Raw genomic sequence first — 8,593 nt, 5'->3', positions numbered from 1 at the left:
ACTGAGTTCCAAAACAATCCTCAACACCTCCTTAAAGGAAAACTTGCATTTCTGTCCCTACCACCACTGAAATTCAAAGCACACCAAAAAAATCTCTTACATAGGTTTTATTTCTTAGAAATATTTTAGTGCAAGGGATAAGGGTAGAAATAGCCAAGCTAATAGTTAGGAATCCCACTCAAAGCATTTCTGAAAACTTTCAGATATACTCCATACAGAGGGAAGTACCATTTACAGTGGGCTTCTGAATCAAAGAAATGAATTTAATACTAAATCTGCCTGGTAAACCAACCTTAGAAAAGCTGTTTTACTTCTCTGAGCTTTCTCACCTGTAAAACACTCAGGTCTCTGTTCAAATATCACCTCACCAGAGATGCCTTCCCTACCAACCTATCTAGAATAGCAGCTACCTACCCACAATTCTTTCCATCCCACCCACTTTTATTTTTCTTCATAGCATTTCTCACCTCCTGATGAAATTATCTATTGATTGTTAACTAGTTATTATCTAACCGTGCCCCGCCGCCCCACTGCTCTACCCCCAGCAAGTGGACGGTGCTCTACCTCATATCTGGGGTCACTCTCCTCTCTGTTCTCTGTGCTTCCACCACTCTGACCTTTTGTTGGCTCCTCAAATGCTCTACAAGAGAATGGGCAAGGATCATGATGAACAAGAAAAGGAAAAAAAAAAAAAAAACAGGATGTGGAAGAGGGGAAGAGAGAGGGAACTGGAGTTTTCTTTCAGAGGGGGAAGGAGCAGCAGAGGCAGCAGGTGCATGCCAAGGCAGCACAGGCACATGTGGGTCACAAGGATAAATCAATTGTGAGACACACTGTTTCCAAAGAGTTCTTAGTAGCTCAGGAAATGCTTACATTTCAATGACAGGTTAAAAAAACAAAACTCAGATATAAATTTCTATGTTTAGTTCTACCTCTACTACATTTAAAAATGCAATTAAAAAAAGAATTAAAAAATGCAATGAAAGAAAAGGTTGAAAAAAAAATACATTAAGATATAGAAGACAAGAGGATTATAGGTATTTTTATAGCCTTCTCTCTGATTTTAAATTAGTTTAGTAAACTGTCTAAAAAAAAGTGTTACTTTAATAATCCAGAAAAGTATGCGTCAATAAGTAAAAATTGGGACTTCCCTGGTGGTCCAGTGGCTAAGGCTCGGCACTCCCAATGCAGGGGGCTCGGGTTCGATCCCTGGTCAGGGAACTAGGTCCCACATGCCACGACTAAGAGACCCTGCATGCCACGACTAAAGATCCCGCATGCCACAACAAAGATCCTACGTGCTGCAACTAAGACCCAGCACAGCCAAATAAATAAATAAATAAATATTTAAATAAGTAGAAATTAAAAATAAAATGATACTGGACACAGAAGTCAGATTGAAGGAGCTCCCATCAGCCAAATCTGGGACAACTGGGGCATCAAAATAAATAATAATACTAACAGACGAGAACCCACAGAATAAAATAAGAATCTATGAATCCACAGTGATACAAATAAGGAAAAGGAAAATCTCTTCCTTACAGTAAAATGCAAACTAATAAATGTATGGGAATGATGAAATCAGAAAATTATCATTTGCAATGAGAGTAATAATTGACTCAAGCAAGAATCATTAATTGTTGCTCACACAAGAAAGTCTGGGTACTTCCCTGGTGGCGCAGTGGTTAAGAATCTGCTTGCCAATGCAGGGACACGGGTTCGATCCCTGGTCCAGGAAGATCCCACATGCCGCGGAGCAACTAAGCCCATGCACCACAACTACTGAGCCTGCGCTCTAGAGCCAGCAAGCCACAACTACTGAACCCACGTGCCACCACTACTGAAGCCCGTGCGCCTAGAGCCCGTGCTCCGCAACAAGAGAAGCCACCACAATGAGAAGCCCACGTACTGCAAAGAAGAGTAGCCACCACTTGCTGCAACTAGAGAAAGCCCGCGCACAGCAACAAACACCCAACGCAGCCAAAAATAAATAAACAAATTTTAAAAAAAAGAAAGAAAGTCTGACAGGGGCAAATAAGTACTTGTATTAATGTATCTCCCCACAAAATATTCTCCCCCCCAAAAATAGAAAATAGTACCTTTACAGTGTTAAATACTACCTTAACCAAGTAATGAAAGTCAATTGATACCATTTGCTTCCGGATATGAGGCACTGAGAAGAACACAACATCATTTCAGTGGTATTCCTACCAAAAATGTATAACCAGAATCTAATCATGAGGAAATATCACCAACCCAAATTGAGGGAAATTCTATAAAGTAACTGGCCTGTATTCACTAAAAATGTCAAAGTCAGGGAGACAAGAAAAGACAGAAGAATTTTAAGTCCAAAATTACAACTGTAACTCTCGAATGATGTAAAAATAAGAAGTTAATACTGGAACTTGAAAAACGTCTGGGTTGGACTTCCAGTTTCTGATTCCCATGTAAGGCGGGCCTTGCCACTCCATCCTAACAAGTAAAAACCTGCACAGACGGAAAAAAAACAACAACTCTTCTTGGATCCCTAAGGGAAGTGAGGACACAGGGCAAATCACTGCCCTCAATATTGAAGAAACAGGCAAATAAAAAGATTCACTGAATAATGACTGGAGCAGAGACTCATGAGCAAAAATCACCACAGAACCTGTACCAGGATAGGAAAACCTGACTGTAATTGACGAATTGCTAGAGGTTCAGTGTGGACAACTCTGAGAGTTTAAAACTCCAAGGGCCACAGTCTTTTGGTGAGGGGCACATTTTTGTGAGTTTAACATCCAGGAGCCCGACCAGGTTCTTACAGATTATCAGAGATAAATTCCCTTGTGCTTCCAGCAGGGGGAGGGAAAAAAAGAAACATTTTGAACTGCTCCAGAGCACTCTGTTCTTAACAAGGCCTGCCCTCAGGAAAAACTAGTTAACCAGAGCCTACTCTGTTGGGGTAATATCAGAGTCTAACCCACCTAGGGCAAGGAAATATCCAACTCCAGCCCACTCTAGTCATCCTGCCCCACCTAAAAGGAGAGGGGAAAAAAACCCTGAGAAACACTTGTAAAGTTCACAGTCCAGAAACACAGGCTCACTAAAAGACTGAGATCTAGTCACAGGATTACAGAACATTTCCCCTCACCCTACACCTTACCATCACATTACTAAAGGCCTATTTACAGCAGTTCCTTTTACCCATTACATCATAATCAGCCTATCAAGAAAAAAATTAAAAGGCATACCAAAAGGCAAAAAAACACAATTTGAAGAGACAGCAAGTATCAGAACCATACATGGATGGGATGTTGAAATCATCAGACCAGGGATTTAAAACAACTATGACTGGACTTCCCTGATGGCACAGTGGTTAAGAATCCGCCTGCCAACGAAGGGGACACGGGTTTGATCCCTGGTCCGAGAAGATCCCACATGCCGTGGAGCAACTAAGCCTGACCACAACTACTGAGCCTGCACTCTAGAGCCCGCGAGCCACAACTACTGAGCCCACGCGCCACAACTACTGAAGCCCGTGTGCCCTAGAGCCCACACGCCACAACTACTGAGCCCAAGCGCTGCAACTACTGAAGTCCGCGTGCCTAGAGCCCGTGCTCCGCGACAAGAGAAGCCACCACAATGAGAAGCCTGCGCACCACAACAAAGAGTAGCCCCTGCTAGCCACAACTAGAGAAAGCCAGTGCACAGCAACAAAGACCCAACGCAGCCAAGAACAAACAAAAAAACTATGATTAATATGCTAAGGGCTCTCATGGATTAAGTAGACAGCATGCAAGAACAGATGGGCAATGTAAGCAGAAAGATGGAAATCCTAAGAAAGAACCAAAAAGAACTGATAGAGATTAAAAAAAAAAATCCTGTAACAGAAATGAAGAATATCTTTGATGGGTTTATTAGTAGACTGAACATGGCTAAGAAAATAATCTCTGAGCTTGAGAATATCTCAGATAGAAACCTCCAAAACTGAAAAGCAAAGAGAACAAAGACTGAAAATCAGCGGACAGAAAATCAGTAAGGATATAGTCAAACTCAACACCACCACCAATCAACAGGATATAGTTGGCGTCTACAGATTACTTCATCTATTAACAACAGAATACACATTTTTCTCAAGCTCATTCACCACAACAGACCACACTCTGGGCCATAAAACACCTTAACAAATTTCAAAGACAAGAAGTCATACAATGTCTGCTTTCAGTCCACAATCAAATTAAACTAGAATTCAATAACAGAAAGATAACTGGAAAAAGCCCCAAATATGTGGAGAGTAAACAATAAATTTCTAAATAACACATGGGTCAAAGAAGAAATCCTAAGAGAAATTTAAAATACTTTGAACTAAATGAAATACAACTTACCAAAATTTGTGGGACCATGCAGCAAAAGCAGTGCTTAGGGGGAAATCTATGGCATTGAGTGCATATATTAAAAAAGAAGAAAGATATAAAACCAATAATCTAAGTTTCCACCTTAGGAAACTAAAAGAAGAATTTAAAAGTTAAATACCAAGTAAACAGAAGATAAGAAATAATAAGAATCAGAGCAGAAATTGAAGACAGGAGACTTCCCTGGTGGCGCAGTGGTTAAGAATCCTCCTGTCAATGCAGGGGACACGGGTTCAAGTCCTGGTCCAGGTAGACCCCACATGCTGCAGAGCAACTAAGCTTGTATGCCACAACTACTGAAGCCCACGCGCCTAGAGCCTGTGCTCCGTAACAAGAGAAGCCACCGCAATGAGAAGCCCGCGCACCACAACGAAGAGTAGCCCCCTCTCACCGCAACTAGAGAAAGCCCACACACAGCAATGAAGACCCAACGCAGCCAAAAATAAATAAATAAATTTATTTTAAAAAAAAAAAAGAAAGAAATTGGAGACAGAAATCAATAGTGAAAATCAACAAAATCAAAAGCTGGTTCTTTGAAAAGATCAATAAAATTGATAAAAGCTTTTACCCAGGCTAACTAAGAAAGAAAGAAAGAGGACACAAATTACTAATATCAGAAATGAAAGAAGACATAACCACAAATCCAATGGACAATAAAAGGATAATAAAGGGATACTATGAACAATTCTATGCCCATAAATTTGATAACCTAGATGAAATGGAACTATTTCTTTAAAGACACAATCTTCCAAAACAGACAATTTAAATAGGCCTGTCTCTATTAAAGAAATTGAATAAATAATTAATAACCTTCCAAAACAGAGAAAGCACAAGGCTCAGAGGGGTTCACTAATGAATTCTATCAAATATTTAGGGAGGAAATTATACCAGTTTTCTACAATCTCTCAGAGGACAGACACAGAGGAAATAATTCTATGACACCAGCATTACTCAGATACCAAAACCAGACAAAGATATCACAGGAAAAGAAAACTACTGACCAGTATCTCTCATAAACATAGATGCAAAACTCCTCAGACTTCCCTGGCAGTCCAGTGGTTAAAGACTCCACGCTTCCAATGCAGGGGGCGCAGGTTCAATCCCTGGTCAGGAAACTAAGATCCCACATGCCACACAACGCGACCAAAAAAAAAAAATCCTCAACAAAATATTAGCAAATACAATCCAACAATGTATAAAAAGAATTATACACCATGACTATATGAGACTTATCACAAGTATGCAAGGCTGAATGAATGCAACATTGAAAAATCAATTAATGCACCAACAGGCCCCTGAAAAGATGCTCAACATCACAAATTATTAGAGAAATGCAAATCAAAACTACAATGAGGTACCACCTCACACCAGTCAGAATGGCCATCATTAAAATGTCTACAATCCGCCTGCCAATGCAGGAGACATGGGTTCGAACCCTGGTCCCACATGCCACAGAGCAACTAAGCCCATGCGCCACAACTACTGAGCCTGCGCTCTAGAGCCAGCAAGCCACAACTACTGAACCCACGTGCCACCACTACTGAAGCCCGTGAGCCTAGAGTCCGTGAACCACAACGAAGAGTAGCCCCCGCTCACCACAACTAGAGAAAGCCTGCGTGCAGCAACGAAGACCCAACGCAGCCAAAAATAAATAAATAAATTAATTAATTAATTAAAAGGTCTACAAATAACAAATGCTGGAGAGAGTGTAGAGAAAAGGGAACCCTCCTACACTGTTGGTGGGAATGTAAATTGGTGCAGCCACTATGGAAAACCGTATGGAGGTTCCTCTAAAAACTAAAAGTAGAGTAGCCATATGATCCAGCAATCGCACTCCGGGGCATATATCCAGACAAAACTATAATTCAAAGAGATATATGCACCCCTATGTTCACAGCAGCACTACTTGCAATAGCCAAGACATGGAAGCAACCTAAATGTCCATCGACAGATAAATGGATAAAGAAAATGTGATATATGTACACAATGGAATATTACTCAGCCATAAAAAAGAATGAAATAATGCCATTTGCAGCAACATGGATGGCCCTAGAGATTATCATACTAAGTGAAGTAAGTCAGAAAGAGAAAGGCAAATACCATATGATATCATTTATATGTGGAATCTAAAATACAACACAAATGAACATATCTATGATACAGAAACAGATAAACAGACATAGAGAACAGACTTGTGGTTGCCAAGGAGGAGAGGGGGTGGAGGAGGGAAGGACTGAGAGTTTGGGATTAGCAGATGCAAACTATTATATACAAGATGGATAAATAGCAGATGCAAACTATTATATACACGATGTCTTGTATAGCACAGGGAACTATATTCAATACCCTGTGATAAACCATAATGAAAAAGAATATGAAAAGCAATAAATATATGTATAACAGGATCACTTTGCTGTACACCTGAAACTAACACAACATTGTAAATCAACTATACTTCAATAAAATTTTTTTAAAATAAAATAAAATTGTCAGGCAGAACTGCATTAAAATTCACTGGATAGTCTAAATAATGTAACAGATATAACAGAGCAAAGAGTCAGTAAACTTGAAGATGCCCTCATAGAAATCATCCAACTTCTGAAAGAAAAAGGGGGAAAAAGATGGAAGTCACAAAGTCTTAGGGATCTGGGAGGCCAATCAAAAGGTCTAACAATGGATAAGCCTTAAAGGACAGGAACGAATGAAAATAAGTCAGAAAAATATATTTGAAGAAATAATGGCAGAAAGCTTCCCAAAGTTGGTGAAAGAGATAGGTTTCTATCTAAAGAAGCTCAAAGAATGCCACACAGGATAAATACAAAGAAAAACATGTCTAACATGAGCACAATCAATCTGCTGGAAATCAAAGATAAAGAGAAAAACCTTGAAAGCAGCCAGAGAAAAAGAACATATTATATACAAGGGAAGAATACTAAATGCTGTGTACTTCTCATCAGAAATTATGGAGGCCAGAAGGGAATGAATAACATCTTCAAAGCATAGAAAGGGGGGAAAAAAGACTGTCAATCAGAATTCTATAATCAACAAAAATATCCTTAAAAAAAAACATATTCAAATAAAGAGAAACTAAGAGAATTCATCACAGCAGACCCACACAACAAAGATGATGAAGGAAGTTCTGAGAATGAGGGTAACAATGAGGGAAACTCAGATCTTCAGGAACAAATAAAGAATGCTGGAAATGGTATATATGTGGGAAATATAAAAACTATATTTTCCTCTTATTTTCTTTAAAATACACATGGATTTTTAAAACAAAAATTATAAGTTGTATCAGCCATAAAAAAGAATGAAATAATGCCATTTGCAACAACATGGATGGACCCAGAAATTGTCATACTGAGTGAAGTAAGTCAGAGAAAGACAAATATCATATGATATCGCTTATATGTGGAATCTAAAAAAAAATGGTACAACTAAACTTACTTACAAAACAGAAATAGAGTCACAGAGGTAGAAAACAAACTTATGGTTTCCCAAGGAGGAAAGGGGGGGGAGGGATAAATTGGGAGCTTGGGATTCACATATACACACTACTATATATAAAATAGATAACTAATAAGAACCCACTGTATAGCACAGGGAACTCTACTCAATACTCTGTAATGACCTATATGGGAAAAGAATCTAAAAAAGAGTGGATATATGTATATGTATAACTGATTCACTTTGCTGTACAGCAGAAACTAACACAACATTGTAAATCAACTACACGCTAATAAAAATTAATTGAAAACAAACAAAAAAATTATAAGTTGTAGGTTTTATACTGCATGGTAGATGTAAAACACATTGAAAGTGGTGGGGGGGATGCAAATACTGGACCTATATAGTTGCAAGATTTCTACATTTTATGTGAATTGATAAAATATTAACTCTAAATAGACTATAAAAAGAATATGAATTGTAATCCCTAGAAAACTGTAAATAAATGTTACAAAGAGTTATAGTTATCACGACAATAGATAAATTAAAATGAATACTAAAAATTATTCAAACTATCTAAAAGAAGATAGAAAGGAGAAACAGAACCCCAAAATGAACAAAAAGAAAAATAATAATAAAATGGGAGACCAAAATCCAACCATATCAATTACAGTAAAGGTTTTTAGTTTAAGCATTCCAATTAAAAGGCAAAAATTGTCAGGATAAATAAAAAAGCAAGACCAATTAGATGCTTC

This window comes from Balaenoptera musculus, chromosome 19, assembly GCF_009873245.2.
Source record: "Balaenoptera musculus isolate JJ_BM4_2016_0621 chromosome 19, mBalMus1.pri.v3, whole genome shotgun sequence".
NCBI lineage: Eukaryota > Metazoa > Chordata > Mammalia > Artiodactyla > Balaenopteridae > Balaenoptera > Balaenoptera musculus.
Note: the sequence above shows the minus strand (reverse complement) of the source record.